The 17,500-nt window shown below is 39.5% G+C and overlaps 1 protein-coding gene across 2 annotated transcripts in view; it reads right to left on the reverse strand.

Annotated features, from left to right (window-relative positions):
• SNX24 (sorting nexin 24) overlaps nucleotides 1–17,500 on the reverse strand; it is a 1,571,570-nt gene that overhangs the window by 975,291 nt on the left and 578,779 nt on the right. The gene's annotated exons all lie outside the window — the stretch shown is intronic.

Consider the following 17,500-nt stretch of genomic DNA (forward strand, 5'->3'; position numbering starts at 1 on the left):
GCCCCTTACACCTTTGGTTAGGAAAGCCTGATCCATTGGGGTTGTACTATATTTGTTTGGTCTCCTAGGAGTGGGTTCTATGGAATCTTTGGTCTCCCATGCCTTCTGAGTGATTAACTCAATAAGGTCTTCGGAAGGAGGGGTCACCCAAGAGGTTGAAGGGCAAGATCTGAAGGCCTTCAGGTATACTGACTCCTTGGCCAAAGGGGAAGAGGACTGCCAATCTCCTCTCTGTTTTAAAATTTCCAAGACATCTCCAAAGGAGACGTCTTCAGGAGGGGACCGTGAGGGTCTTCTGCTTCATTGAGGTTGGTATCGGACGTGATGGATTCCTCTGAGGAGTCGAGATGCTTCCTCTTGCATGTTCTCTTCCAAGGAACTTCCTCAGTGGGGTATTCTAGGGGAGATTTGGAAGAGAGGGGAGTCTCCTGAGGGACATCCTGAAGCCTGGGATCTCTGCAGTTCTGTGGATTGGTGTGAGTAGGCAAAGACACCTGTGCTTGTGAGGGAGGAAAATCAGAGGATGTTTACGTCGTAGACTGGTGGGTAGTCATCACCCTCCTCATGACATCGAAGGCAGAATGCCCGCACTCTGAAGCACTCCTAAGACCAGACAAACAGGTTGTTGGAACCAGTGGAATCTCTGAAGCAGATGACAGCGGCTCTGAAGATGAGGCAGGAGCCAAACTCATCCTCGCCAAAGCCCAGAGAGGCAGGATCAGATCAAGGAGATCCAAGCCAGCTCCAAGGACCCGACCAGACTGTGTCGACTCCCAGACCCGACCAGACAGTGTCGGCTCCCAGAGGTTCCCTGCTCTGACTGGGCGGAAATAAAGATATCTGATCCGAGGGAGCCAACGGGTCCTGGACCAGATATCGACACAAGATGGATGTCAGAAACTTCTGACTCTGAAACCGCAGGACAGATCGGAGGAGGAGCAGGCCAGACAGGTAAGGTTGTATCAGATCCAACACCTTTGGGCTTGATCCAAAAGTAACTTGGCCAAAGCAGGTAACTTTAGGAGCCTCTGCACTACCCTATCCATATCTTCATCAGACAGACTCCTGGTTGACTGGGTAAAAAGTGTAAGAGACCTGGATTTAATAAGGAATGGAGAAGGGAGCCGAGAAGTGATCAGCACCAATGAAGTAGATCAGCTGCAATATCGAAACTCTGAAGGTAAGGAGGATTTCGGAGCCAAAGGTTCAGTAGTAGTTGACTTCAGAGCTAGTGGTTCTTTCTCCTCAGATGAAGTCTTGGATAGTAAGGTCTCTGCCTGCTCCGAATTCAGTTGGAGCAAACAGTTTAAACTGTTTTGCTTTTGACTTCAAATAAGATTTCAGAGCTGGAGAAGGAGGTTTCCCCACTTTTTTGGACTTCTCCAATTTCGAGGAAGCCGCAGCTGGGGAAATAGTCTCAGAAAAGGGGGTTTTCAATAACCCCTTCAAGATCATTTTGTTTTTATGCTCAGTCAGCTCTCTCTGATTAAAGGCACGGCAAATAGAACAAGATTCTTGCAGGTGAAGAGGCCCCAAACAGTACACACATCAAGTGTGTGAGTCACTGAGGGGCACCTTCTTGCCATATATGCTCACATTTGAAGCCAAGAGGCTTTCTTATTTTTCAGACATGTTAATAAGAGCAATAAACAGTACACTCTGTAATTACAAAACTTTATAGAGAAATACAAAAGGAGGTAGGAGTTTTTTTTTTTTATTTTTAAGTTAAAAGAGTGAGGGGTTTTCCTCTAACTGAAACGAACGGGAGTTAGATGCCCTCTAACTAAAAGGGACGATAACTAGGAACAGGGAGGAATAAAACTACCACTTAAATACTAGGAATATCTAACTACAACAGTAGAGACTAAAGGGAAAGGAAAAGCACCCTCTAACTTAGGTGGGTGAGAGTTAGGACATCCTCTAACTTAAACAGACGCTAACTAAAATCTAAAAAAGGGAAGTGACATGAAAAAATACACTAAGGGAAGGTTGATTTTTTTCCCTTTAAGATTTCCTGTCTAATTATAAGACAAAGATACTAATAATAACAATAAACTTAGCCCAGAGCTTGGTAGAAGGTCCTTCTCGCAGCATGGCAAACGAGATTTGAGGAAGTTAGGGAATTGCATTAAGGTTAGGGAAGGATGCCCACAACCTTTGTTGAAGACCTCGAGCTTTTGGAAAGGGAGAGACAGATCCGACGCATCTGATCCAACCCATCAGTCAGAATAAAGGTGAGATTAACACATCATCAGTTTGGGACAAGAATGCAATATAAAAGAACTTAAGCAAGAGGGAGTGTATAAATATTTGGGAATTGATGAAGGGGCAATGATAAAAGATGAACAAATGCGAATAAAACTTATTAAGGAGTAATTTAGAAGACTTAAATTAATCCTGAAAACAGCATTGGCATCTAGGAACAAAATCCAAGTTATAAACCAATTTGCTCTTTCTGTCCTGACTTACAGTTTTGGAGTGATTGACTTGCCCCAAAACGTATTGGATAGGTTAGACAGTAAAACAAGAAGGATGCTTCATGCTCACCAACTAATTTATAAAAAATCAGTGAATAAGATTATATGTTCCTCGTTCCAAAGGAGGGATGGGCCTCCTTGAAATTGTTTACATATGCAGATCTGCAATTTGTGGGACTGCACACAACTGCTGACCTCACAAGACCCAAATGTAGTGAAAGTTTTGAAACACGAGGAGAATAAATCTCAGATGACTTCTTTGCTTAATCTAAGAGAAGCACATTGGTATCAAGCAGGAGTGGAAATCAAACCAGAAGTAGATGCAAATCAGGCAGCAACTGAATGTGCAAAAAAACAAGAGGAAGACTACAAGGTGAAGGACCAGATGAGAAGGCAAGAAATGTGGGAAATGCATAAATACAGTTGCAAGTATAGAAAAGCTCTGGAAGAACCTCATGTTGATCAGGATCGAACGCAGGAATGGTTAAGGAGAGGCAAATTCAAACCAAGAGATGAAAGGTTAATATTGGCAGCCCAAAATAGTGGGCTATGCACCAAGTCTATTGAACATGTGGAAGAAACAGACAAATGTAGGTTTTGTAAAGCAGAACTGGAAACAGTCACACACCCCGTTGCTGGCTGTGACATACTAATGGCAGGACTGTATACTGAAAGGCATTATTATGTGGCAAGACTGTTGCACAGGGGATTGTGCAAACATTATGGTACTGAAGTGATTCAAACAAAAAGAGAGCAACCAGTACATAAAAACCGAGAAAACCAAATAAAAAGAAAACCAGTAGACAGAAAACAGAACTATTTTAATGAAATACACTAAGCAAATAAAAACAAAAACACAGGATAAGCACTTTAATACCATTCAGGTACTTCATCAGATCCAATTAAAAAAACATTTCAACATCATTTTATATACAAATGCTTCAGGTCACTTGACCTGAGTACTGGCTTAATTGGAATAAAATAATTAAATCCTTTCCCAGTTGTTGCCTGCAGGATGTGCATCCATTAAATCTCAATGCATTCTGTCCTAGTTCTAATATCACCACCCCTAAAGCCCAGGTACATAAAGCTCCAAGACCATAAATTTAAACCAGTGATCATTCCCTGCATTTTTCACATGTTTAAAAAGTGCATTCTTCTCATCACATTTATTGATACTGTAAAGGTGTTCTCTGATACGACCTTCCCTCAAACATTGGTTAGTTTTACCGATGTAGAGGGATTGACAAACCTCACAAGGGGCACAGTATACCAAATTAGAACTACCACAGTCAGCACTACGTTTAATGCTATAAGCACGCCCTGTGTCTGGATGTACAAACTAATCATCTGTATTAATAAACCTGCAAGCATTACAATGATGGCGGGGGTAGGTGCCTATCTTACTGACACTAGCATTCCTGTTTGACTTTACCAAAGGTGTTTTGGTTTTTATTTGCTTAGTGTATTTCATTAGAACAGTTCTGTTTTTATGCTTTTCTGCCTACTGATTTTCTTTTTATGGTATTGAAGTGGCTGAAAAACACTAGGAAACATGAGCCACAAATGATGAAGTCTACATCACACGGCATCACCCATTACTAACAGTTCAAATTGACAGATGCTGTAAAACTGGTTATAGTGGTCCATGAAAAGAACACAAAAGTAGTATTGATCACTGAAATCACCACACCCAGTGACCAGTGTCTTATGTACAGATAGACACAAAGTCATAAAATATCAGGATTTGCAGGCAGAAACGAGAGCAATGTGGAAGAAAGATACACAGACAGTTCCAATAGTAGTAGGAACACTGGGTTTTATAAAAAAGAATCTACAATCCTATTTAGCTATATTACAAACACATGTAACCTTGTACAAATTGCAGAAGGTGTCATTACTGGGCACATTGCGGGTGCTGCGAAGAGCACTTCTGGCTGACATCAAAGATTTAAACAATACTAATTCCATGAACTTCAATTGTACTTTGACTTAAGAATGGTGTCCATTCCCGTCATCGTATTAGAAACTCAAAAGACTTGGAGAAATTAAAAAAAAAAAAAAGGCAGGCAAGTTTATATACTTCCATAGTGAAACAGTATTAGAAGGAAGGGCAGGTGCTCTGCAGTCCCACTCAAGGAAGTATGGTTATACTTGCCCAGAGATTCACTGCATACTTATCCTCTGAGAGGAGGGGAGTTTTCGTTGTCCAAGAAAGTGTGGTTAGACATGCCCAGAGATTCTATCCCATGAGAGTAGGAGAGTTTTCATTGTCCACCAAAACATGGCTAGACATGTCCTGAGATTCACTGCATACTTATACCTTGAGAGTAGGGGAGTTTTCGTTGTCCACCGAAGTGTGGTTAGACATCCCCAGAGATTCTATCCCCTGAGAGTAGGGGAGTTTTCATTGTCCAAGTTCACATACCCTTGCATTAATAAAAAATATCTCCCTGGAAGCTATATGGCATACCCCCCTCAAGCTCTTACCTTTACTGAAAGAATGACTGGGACACTAGGAGAGTAAAAGTGGATTTGGCAAAATAGTTAAGATCTTCACCTCACAGACAGAAGGTACACTGTTTGATTCTGACCTCAGGTTGTAGGCAAGGCTTAAAATGACCATCCAGTGTAGTTAACTTAGTATTCACCTTAAAAAGTGGAGGAATTAAATGATTCAAAGTGATTCACTTTTTACTGAAAGCACAATTCTGTAAATGCTCACCATAATAGTAGATATGTAAATAACAGGAGCCTAGTTACATGATTGTAAAACTAAGTAGCAATCTATTATCAACAAAATGTCTTCAGCAAATTATTTTTTCAGCACCTGGGTGTGACTGGAAACGCAACAATGTGCCATCTTGACTTATAGCTAGTAGAAGCACAGCAGCTATAAAAGTGAAAACCTGTTCATTTTGGAGCCCACTTTGGAATATACAACAGACAGAAATAAACTGCACCAGCAAATGCTCCAAGTAGAAAATCTAGACTAAGAAAACAAATAATAAAGGTAAATGCTAGCTAAAACTAAGAAGAATCAACATAAAAAGTACTACTAAATATTAAGGAGTGGGGTATGTGTGTGTTTGTATATGCATGCACTTTCATATATACGCATGTATACATGGATATTATATTCTATTCTATTCTATTATATTGCATTACAGTGTGTGTCTACATTTATAATACAGACATATACATTTGGGGAGTTCTACAACTTGGTGAATGATATATTCTGGAATGTATTCTCTTCATCCTAACTCCCCAAAATTCCAAAGTTACCAGTTTCTGGAAAGTTATTACATTAATTTGCTGCACTGTCAAAATGCAATAGTGCAACTATTTTTTTGTACTTTGGTGGGATGCTTTTCTCCCACAAATGGATAACTGCAGAATTCTAAGTATTAAGGGCATGAGGAGCAGGAGGGCTTGCACTGCAATAAAAGTTTTCGTCGTGCTGTTACCCATAGGTTAGGACTTGGTGTTTAGTATGTTTTGCCTGTCCAGTTTGCTGTTGGTGAGTTTTTCACTGATTTCATACAGGGGGTACACAAGATACAGTAATTAAAAATAAATAAATGACTGTGGTTCAGTACGTACAATGATACCAGATTCACAAAATATGTATTCCCAAGGGAAGGGGGGTAGAGCATGCCTTGTAGCAACTATTTTATTCAACCATCTACCATTACAATCATGAGGGATTTTGGTAACATGTCAAAGAATTTGAAAATAAAATTACCCAACACAGTATAAAAAGGAAAGACTCAAAGCTGCACATGTATGACCAGGTTAGCAGGTTCAAATGCCAATCTCTTTTTGAAAACCGGTTTTAGCATACTAATATTAATTTAGTCTATGAAAAGTAATGTATGCACAAATTTAAAATAGTTCAAAGGGTTTCATCAAATCTGGTGTATGTTTCTTTCAATATTCCAATCTCATATTTTAAGACAGTCATTTTGGTAAATTTTCTGAACAATGCACAGCTAATTTATAAATTTTGTCCAAGTGTTAATTTTGTAATCAGCTCTGCAGCAGCCCTTAATTCGAGATCTTGCTAATAACAGAAGCTATAACAAGGTTATGTGTAGAAAGGTAGGCAAAATGACACTAAACAGCAGTTTAGTGTACCTCTGTCGACATACCATGGTACTTGTTCATAATTTTTTATTTTTTATACACTACTACCTGCAAAGATATTTATATATCAGCCATTCTCGAATGTGACAACTGTCAATTTTCATTGGATATGGCCAAGTTGTGATCCTGTGATTATGTAATAAGCATATCATAACACTTGTTACTAGGTTACTGAGGCAGCACTATAGCAGGTTTCTAAAACACTGGGTTGCTACTGCCTCACTTGTATAAAACAGCGATCCTGAACTGAGAGCAGGTGTTTTGCAATCTGCCCCCCTTTGCAAACCTGTGTATACATAGACCTTGTACTAAAGTAAGTCACTTACACTGACACCTAGTTCTTTCAGAATCAGGGCAGACTTTCAGCAACAGCGACTCTTTTCAAATCTGGTCCAAAGTTGCTTCTGGGATAGAAAATGCCTGGAAAATCTCACATATTCTTCTGGGATAGAAAATGTGTGGAAAATCTCACATATTATTTACTTTATTTATTTAACATTTGTTTACTGGGAAAGTCCGACTGAGACAGAGCCCATTTTCAGCACAGGCCCAGGGAGAAACGCTCCAGACATGCGTCTTTGGAATGTGGGAGGAAACCAGAGCACACTGAGGAAACCCATGCGAATGCAGGGAGGACATGCAGACTCCACACAAAAGGCACCCCAGCCAAGAATCAAACCAGAGAACCTCTTGCTGCAAAGCAATAATACTAACCGCTGCACCATTGCATTCTTTATGGAACTGAATCTTTAACGCCAAAGCTCCCTAATCGTGTAACCTAAAGATTTTTTCTGTTAACACTGCATTAACACATAGCTTGCTTTCAATTTTTCAGTTCAGCTTGTTACTCCATCTGAAAAATAATATGCCTATATCAGAAAAACTGTACTGTAAGCTATATTTGCACCAGGTGGAATAGCCATTACAAGGTATGTCTACTGAACTGCAGAGAGCTGCAATTGCAATCAAGAAATATATATACCTAGTCTGAGGCTGCATTGCCTTGTAGTACTTCCTACTTCAAGGTAGAGCAATTATAAATTCAGCAGGCATGTGACGCAGGGCTACCTATGTCAGGGAGTATGCAGGAGTGAAGCCTCCCAGCAAATCACCTAAAAAAAAAAAAAAAAAGGTTTCAGAATTTGCTGTGCTTTACCCAAATCATTTTATTTTTTGGAAGTGTCTGGAAATAGATTCCTGTTTATTACTTTTTGACAGTGATCCTAAAATAAGGTGTCATATTCCATCAACATAAACTGATGCAAACTCCCTTCTCTGTTATTCTTCGACAATGTATATGTCTAGACTGGGATTTAACAGCCACAACTTACCCGAACACCAAAAGCACACATTAACTAGTCAGAAGAACAAACTAAATATTGTGTAAGACAACTGATGCTGCTGTTTTGGGAAAAGGAAAATACTTCAGGATATCCTTAAACAACCTTTAACTCTCAGTACAAAAACACCTTTGCTCATCAGGAACATTTCCAGAGCTGTTCACCAGGAAGAATCACCTACTCCCATCTGATAACCTCTGACCAGCCTTGCACCACACTGACATATGCTAATGCGCTCCTACACAGCAATCCCTATAATTTGCTATAAATTACTTTATATACACCAACATGAAAATCCTCACATTTTCTTCTCACTTTACTATACCAAAGATGTATAAAACATTAAATCAAAATGTGACATTAAATATTATCCTTTGTTTCTCTATATTTATGCTCCAACAAGCACAGAAAGAGACTGTTGTGCCACTGCATGGGGTGTTTATGATTCTTGAATGCGGATTACAAATAATGAATTAAACAGAAAGCTGCTAACTCTTTATGACAGGGATCAAGGCATAGCGCACACTCCTGGACCACTGCTTGAGGCATGCTTGCAGCAGAATAACGACATGTTAGTATCTCAGCACTCAAGCAACTACCATGCTTTTTGTTTCCAATACAAGAGGTACAGTCAACAATGTCTTGGAATGGAATTTAACCAATAAATGTACACCGCTGTCCAACCACAAAATAAAAACGAGACTACACATGTAATACTATATTTATTCAAATTCAGGAGTCTCAAAAGAAAATGCATTCTTACAGCAGAATTAACTAGATATGTTTGTCACAGAATTGTTACATTCTAATAGCTTTTAGAAGTCACAACTGACCTGACACAGCAAAAGCACATCAGACAGCAGTACTAGTCAACTGAGTTCATAATCAGTTTGACAGTCTAAAACGGGGAAATAGAGAAAGTGAGAATGAAACTCCCAGCTGTAGTCTACGGACAGGAAGATCAAAATGGCAGAAGCTTTAACACCAAGTCCAGTCTGTTGATGTGCCCCCATCATGAGGAAAGCAACAAATAAAGACCAGAGAAGAGCATTATATTATAAGCTACACTGAAGAGGACAGAAAAGACAGGCACACACAGTCTGCGTGTACTGTGTGACCATAGGATGACACAAAAGTTAAGTACAGACAGGAAATTCTTTGGCGATAGCTGGAAATTCATTTCTTAGAGGTAGTAGTAGAGATCTGATCCCCTCGTATCTAAGCTAGACTTGTGAAAATGGTAAAATGTCAATAAAAATCACATTCCATTTAATTTAATGATACACAGTGTTAGCAACTTAAAGAATCAATAAGAATGAAAGAAATCACAACTTCACTAGCAAAATAGTGGGTATTTTTATGCAGGTCAAGATGTTAAGTGTCACATTTTTGTAGAGAAAGTATATGTCTCATGCTTATACTGGGACGTACAGATTTTTTTACGTACTTTTCACTTGATTTTACTGATACAATTATTTGAAACAAAAATGGGAGGCATTTAGGTTTCCATCCAGTTGATTGGTAATGGTGCTCAGTTCTTTTCAAATAACTCAATGTCAAGAATCTATTTCTGAAAATGCAATGCATTTTTATCATTATTATAAATAGAACACTTTAGATACAAGACTGCTGACTGGTAATGGTAGGGGAAAAAGGATAACAGCACAATGAATAAATATAAAACCCTAAAGGAAACTTTTTCTACACACACATGCACATGTATATGTATATATATGTGTGAGTCATGAAACCACAAATACTCATGCAACCCACTAAAAAGTGATCAGTTTACAGTGAACGCTCACAAAAATGATTTATCTTCTATTTTTTGCTGGGGGGGGGGTGTTGTGCCCCCTACTCTTCCTGCTAATTATATACAATAACTCCAAAAATTGACAACAGTGGGGCAAGGTAAATTCCCTTACCCCGTAAAAAGACGGTCAGCAGAAACACCATTAGGGGGAATGTTTGCTCACATGAGCGTTCGCTTTTTTCACAGCATGAAAAAGCATCCACTCTTCCTAATTGTAGCCATAATACGCAAATGCGTACACACACGCACATGCACACACAGAGGTGTAGCTGGCTCATCAAGTGCCCGGAGCCATTTCTCAATATACCACCTCTTAAAATTTTTCAAGAAGATAGAAAAAGCTCCACGATCAGATGCTGCTTGCTACCAATATAGCAGGCAGTTGTTATACTTTAGACCAACACACAGAGCATTACAGTGCTCATACTTTGCTGCAAAAGCAATACTGGCTTTTAAAAGGTAGTATGCACTAAAGAGCGATCTGAAGAGTCGGTTAGGCCACCCCTCAGAACTTGTGCCTGGGAATGTTGCCCCCCTTTACCCTGCCCTAGCAAAGTTAATGTATACATACCTATTTATCTATGTATACAGAGCAAGAGAGAGAGATGGTTCTGTTCTGTATGATTGAACATACTTAATATCAAAGAGAAAGCATCAACAAAATATGTTTGAACATACAGAATATTGAACATAACACATAACTAACTACAAAATACAGAGACAGAAAAACTATTTCCTCTCCCTATACTAGCACTAATCACCCCCCACCCCCGTAACACTAGCCTCAAATTTGTCTGAACACTGGCAATGTTATGGGTAGGTTTTCAATTAAGTTAAGGTATAGGATTAGGGTTGGGGAAGGGGCAGGAAAAGGGTATATTCGCCAATCCCAATAGTGCAGTGATCCTGCCCTACCAAACCATGTCAACTTTAAGCATATTTGATTTAATTTATGGCTCTCATATTATATACACACACACATATCCACACTCAGCCAGTAATAATGGATATGCAACAGTCTTTTCAATAATACATAATATGCATGTTATCGTATCATTGTTAAGCAGGCAACATAAGTGTCTCTCTTTTCATTGGCAATTCATGTACAATGTCTGGTAAAGTGACTTGCCACAATAAAAGTTTCTGGATGCAAACATCAAGAATGTGGTTATTTTGGGGTCAGAAGTGAGGAATCAGACTTTGTCAGAGAGTAATTACCTGATCTCGGTTATTTAATATTTGATATGGCTTGTGTGGGAAGGGCATGTATCTGACAGCAACAAGATAAAATATATTACCATGGCCATTGCTTCTTTTGGAAGGTTGGGAAGCAAACTGTATATAAAAGCAAAAAAAAAATTACTTGACCATCAGTAGATTTATTTTTTTCTTATTTTAACTGGAATAAAACATTGATCCAAATGGACCATTTTCAGGTTCGTCCTGGAAAGATACAACAATAATAATTCTAAGTATTACACTGAAGAGTAAAAGTGAAATGCACAACAGTTCACTGTATTTTACATTATTATATAAAGTCGTCGTTATGACGTAACCTACATGCTTACAAATACATGACAAAGTTTATTCACTTATTATTAGTATACACGTACTGTATAAATGATGTATGGTTCACAATACGTAAAATATTTGCAATCTGTACACTTTGCAAGAGGCGAGAGGAGGGAATGGGGGAAAACAGTAAGGGCTAGGAGAGAAAGGAGACATCAGTGTTCAGAAGCGAAAAGTAAGAGAGAAGCCAGATTTGTGGCATTCAGGAATGAAACCCTGACTATGGACCAGGCAAACCAGGTTTGATCAACTTTTCAAGCATTTGATGCACTGGCATGGAAGGGTGCGAGTGCCAGTCCTGGAAAGAGGGTGTGCATTTGGGTGTACTTCATGTTAGATTCCTGGCAGAGGCTTGGTTATTGGTCAGTTGCAGGAGCTTAAAAATATTCGTGAGGGAGGAAGAGATGGGTGTGAAGACACTATGTTAAAAAGTAACTTCAAAGTTTAGCATGGGAAGAGAAATACATATGGGGTATGCCACAATTTATACTTCATTTTTTTATACAGTATTTACTGGAGTCTTTATTATGTAGAAGATTTCAGATGGTTATGGAATTCCTGGAAGAAAATTAAATGGAGATTTAATGGCAGGAATTCTCATCTATGGGAAGCCACTGAGAAACTGTGGGTGGCACTATGGAGTTTATCTGAAGAAGAAACTGGGGGGAGGGAGTTGTGTGACTGTGACCTTAGGATACAGGTAATACTCCTTCTGACAAGTCTACTGTCAAAAATATGTTTCAATACTAAGAATCTTATATAGTGGCTGCGGTGGTGCAGCGGTTAGCATTGTCGCCTCACAGCAAGAGGTTCTCCCGTTCGATTCTCGGCAGGAGCACCTTCTGTGTGGAGTCTGCATGTCCTTCCTGCGGTCGAGTGATGTTAAAGACATGCAGGTAGGTGAGGGCATGAATGGGTGTGCCTTCCTTGAAGGTTGGGCATCGGGCTGGCAACTTGGCACAGTAAAAATCAACTGCAAATCATTAGCAGACCAGAGTTCTGCTGTGGTGACCCCTAACTAGGAAAAGCCGAAAGACATTACTTTACTAAGAATTTTATATGTGAGGGATGCAAGAAGCAAAGTACATTTTTGTTTTACTTTTAACCACTTTGCTTTTGTAAGAATAGTGCAGTTGTGTTCTCTTTCAGGAACAAAGGTGACAAATCTACAAATAGAGTTTATTTTATTTATTTAATTTATTTATTTATTTGAGATGCATTGGCTATAACCAGGCAATAAACCTGTATTTGAGGTGTGCTAGAAATGACTCCTATACAAATGGATGACTCTACTTTCTGAGGAAATGAAGTCTGACATTTTTAACCGATAAAAGTAAGAAGTTGCTTTCTGACTTGCGGTCGGAGATGTAGTGCTGGAAGTTTAAGTTTTGACATAGCCAGATCCCAAAGCATCTGAAGTGTGAGATATTTCTAAGTCTCTCGGTTGCTGTTTAGTGTGGCCCATTGCTTAGAGACGACTGAGAGTTATTGTTTGGTCTTGGCTGAAGATAAACTTTTTTTAGCATTTAATATTAAGTTATTATTGATTTGACAGTTTGAGAGGTAGGTCCCTTTCATGCTGTTTCTGATGATGGATAATAAAGAGCTGACGCTATAAATGAGTATGTTATCTACAGATATAATTTTGAATAGGGAAATTTATTAATAAACATGGAGAATTGTAGCTGGAACAAAAATTTCTGGCACTCCTTCACTTAGATGTTAGGGGGCAGAAAGAAATTAGCCTGTCAGGACTTTAAACTGCCTTTTGTAGAGAAATTTGCTGAAGCATGGGGGAAAGTCTTGGCTTATACCTGCAGGCGTGAGTGGTGAGTTTAGTAGTGGCTTCTGATATACTAGGTCAAAGGCTTTTGTAAGATCAACCAAAACTGATCCTTTTAAAATGCTTTGTTCACATACTGGAGGGTGCATAATGCAGTCACTGTACTGTAGCGGGACCAAGATCTGTGTTGTTGGGGGAAAGGGCATGTATTTTGTGGCTATTCAGGAAACTGTGTGGAAAAAAAAAATCAAAGATTTTACCAAGAGCACTAAGTGAGATTGCCCTGAAGTCTTTGGAGTTCTCAGGTATAAGTTGTTTTGGGTGTAGGTTTTACATAGCTTGTTTTCTCAGTGATGATACTATGTTAGTAGTGAGCCACAGGCAGCCTAGGTGAAGCAAAGGGAGTACAATGTTCTTGCATAATACAATAAACCAGAGCTGTACTCCCATCTGCACTAGTGGGTGCACCTGAAGCATACATTGATGAAATCCCCTCAAAGTCTTTGTCTTTTTGAAAAGGAAGATCAGGGAGTGGTTATGCAGGGGAACACTGAGAATTCTTTTAAGGAAGTGGAGAAGTTACTAAAGGGAGCAGGGACAGTTAAGTTATTTTAGCAAGTTATTATATGGGGAATGTTCAGTGATGCAGTTTACTAGGCTCCAAAACTTGCTTGGACTACTTATTAGGGATGATGAGTATTTTTTTTTATCTATTTGTTAAACATGTAAGCCCACTGGACAATGTAGCCCTTTTTAGGGGTGACCCAGGAGTGATATCTGGTAAAATGACTCGCACAGTCACAAAGAAAGCAAACAGAAGGAAGCAGATCCGGAACCCTGGGCTAGAGGAAGTGGCTTGTTAACAGCTCAGACACTTAATCCTATGTGCTAGTGACAAACTAACTGGAAGAAGTTTGCACTGTGCACCTTCTGCAGGCTTTTTTGGCCAGGTTCTTAAGGATAATTAATCAGTCCCCATTTTAAGAGGAGGAATGGGTTTTCCATTTATGCCAAGCTTTGCCTCAAATCGTATGAAGGCTTATAGTTAAACAATTATTATATGTATGCAAAATGACAATAAATAGTTCATTTGTGGTCCACTGTTTATAGGTGCTTTTGACCAACCTGGCAATGTTTTGAAACATGTCTTGAAGTCTGAGGAGTATTCCTTTTAGGGAGATTTTAAGATTGTCAGTGTCATTGCTTTGCTAGAAGTGCTCCCAGTTTAATTTAGATAATTCCTCCTTTAAGGCTATACTTTTTGGGGGGTTTGGGACAAAATGTGGTTGATTTGGGAGGAGGTTTGTTGCTAGTAATAGAATGGATGTAAGGGGGCAATGGTCACTAATGGAAAAAGTTAGGATATTCACATCAGTTATTTTGTGAATTATGTTTATGATAACTAAATCAGGAAGAGAGTGTCTCTCTGTTCTAAGGTTGAGTCTGGTAGGTTCATTAACTGAGTTGGGCCGTGATGTGCACGGAAGTTTAACATGGGGGAGAGAGTTCATTAAGGATGAAGATGACTTTTTTTTATCCATGGTTCTGTGGCACTTGTTACATCCAACTTGTGTGCAATTACAAATGTGATCAAGTTGTTTCCAACTCATTATAATGCCCCCTGCATTCAGTAAAGCTGGTTTTGTTTGTTTACTTATAAGGTTTAGGATAAGTGCTTCCTCAGAGCATCTTTTTGTTTCAATGAAATGTACCAAGTGTGGCTCTGTGGGAGAGATGAATGGAGCCCTGTGTCCCAGGCAACCAGGGATTGATTAGCAGCCCTGTCACTGGAGGAGCTATGCAAAGAGGAGGAGGAGGAGTGAAGGGGTATAGATTACTCATCTCTCGAGGGGGGGGATGTACTTGCAGGCACACAGGGTTAAGTATAATCTCTCTCTTGTGCAGCCTATGCAGATCACCCCTTGTACTGGGGGGGGGTAGAGTGTCTTGTAGGCAACACCTGCTGTGGAAGTGAGGGGCAACCTACACAGTCAGCCCACTAGACTTTCCCTACTGCACCTCATCAGATGCATGCACATCTGGCCCAGGAGAAAAGTGAAAAATGCTAACAACCCCAGTAGCTGTCTGGATGGTGGCCCCTCTCAAATGGTTCTCATCCAGTGAAGGGACAAATGGATTAACCAACCAAGAGACAGAGTCTGATGATTAATAGGCAGCACAGACAAATACGCAAACTCTTTTATATTAATAGAATAGTAGGGTGGGAGGATGGCATAATGGTTAAGGTGTTTACCTTGGAGACACAAGGTGCAGGGTTTGATTCTCACATAGGGTGATTGGCTAGGCTTAAAATGGCCCATAAGGGCAGTTAGCCTAGTACTAATCTGTGAAAGTTATCTGTGAAAGTTAGAATGTTGATTAGTACTGTCACTTTTACTGCAACTGTTAAAACATTTTGGGAAAGGGGGTAGTAAAGTTTTTCTCCTCTTCGGGAAAATAGTTTAGGAAGAAGAGCGGGCCGGAGTGTTTTTTTCATGTAAATTTATGTAAGGAAAGGGAAGAAGCTGTAATGGATTTTACTTAGTTTAAGTAAGGAAAGGTATGAAATTAGAGTTCATGTGGCGGTTAAGGTTTACTGGGTTAGGTACTGTGCTGTTTGAGAGGCTGAGTTAAAGTAACAGATTGTTACTATGTGGGTTTGTTTAACATGTGGGCTGGTAAGGAAGCATAAGATGAGTGCAAGAGTGATGAGTGGTGAAGTCAAGATTGAGGTGCAGGAAAACAGAGTCGATTATAAGTTTAACACCAGAAAAGAATTAATGGGTTAGAAGTGCATTGTGTGAAAACAATGACAGAGATGATTAGCCCATATGATGTGTAAAGATATACAAGTTAGCAGTGTTTAGTAGCATTATTAGAGTCAAGTGGAAAGTCATAAAATGACTAATGGGAGGTTCAGAGTAAGAGTGTGTGCAAGTCTGTGGATGAAAAGAGTAAACTGGAACTGTTGCTGATATGTAACAGTGTTTTAAAATGATGAATGAGATAGTAATATAGTGTTTTTTTCAGTGGTGTGGTTAACTAAGTACCTGGAGAGTGGGCTATTATTTCTTGAGTGGATTTCAGGTGAAAGGTAGTGGATTTAAGTCACATGTACTTATTTTGATTTTTCAAAAGGATGCTGTTTTTACTAGGTGAGGTAGCTTTTTGAAGATGGTAAAATAATGATGGTTTTGGGTTGGGCTGATGAAAGTCAGCCTCCTCCACCCACCAAAATGAAAAGGGTTTAGTAATCTGTTAAGTATAGCATAAAGAATTGTGTTATTTTTCTGGCCCTTGCCAGTGAAGTTGACTCTCTTGGGCCATTATCATGGCTTCATTTCTCAGATTCCAGTACAGGCTTATGAAATTGAAGACACAGCAGGATGGATGTGCCTATCCTGGGGTTGTGCAGGAACTACAGAAGGTGATTCTGACAGAAGTCAAAGTTCAGAGAGAATTCCAGGCTGGAAGAAGGAGTAGGACCAAGTGGTATAACCATTCTATAGACCCAAGGCAGGGCACATGCTCAGAAATATCTCTCAACCAATCAGGGACAAACCTAGAAAGAATCAGGGACACTTCTAAAATATTAGTACAATTAACTTGCAACACTGACAGAATAAGAGAATCTGAACTACTACATTTTTTCTAAAGTGAAATAAGTCTGTATCGCCAATTATTGTTATTACTTATTACATGTAATTCACCACTTTTTCTCCAAGAGTCAGCAGTTTTAGGAGGGATTAAGAGGGACAGAGCTAAAATTTGAGCTAAAATCAGGGACAGTTGAGAGGTATACGTCCTTGACTGTCCAGTCAGACAGGATACATCAGCATGCTGGAGAAGGGAGGGTGTTAGGGCTATGCAAAAGCTGCAACTGGGGAGGGCAGGAAAGCTGATGGGTTCACAGCTGGGGACAACACTGGCGTGCCAGTAACAGACCACCTACTCACAAAACAGCTCAACTTCCAATCCCCCCACCCCAACACACACACACACGCAACATATATGCACAAGAAAAGAAACAGGAGAACAAAAAATATTTTCTGCGAGTCTGGTGAACAACTTAAGAGTGGGAACGTGAATATGTGATTATTAAAATACCCCTCAGAACTCAAAGTATCTAGTCTCAGTCATACCAGACATTCATTAACCACACTCCTACACTCTCCTACTTTTTCACAAACTTAGAGAGTTTACAAGGAAGAATCAGTCCATGGACTACGATTAGCTTAGCAATATGTACCCTCATAGGGTAGCTCCTGCCTCCAGGAGGGCAAAACAAGTCAGACCCAAGATAAATTCACAAGCACCCATTCAACTGTCAGGGTTTGCCTTAAAAGTAAGCAAGGGTATCACTCTATTT

The sequence above is a fragment of the Protopterus annectens genome, chromosome 2.part0, assembly GCF_019279795.1.
Source record: "Protopterus annectens isolate FY-2018-M chromosome 2.part0, PAN1.0, whole genome shotgun sequence".
Taxonomy (NCBI): Eukaryota; Metazoa; Chordata; order Ceratodontiformes; family Protopteridae; genus Protopterus; species Protopterus annectens.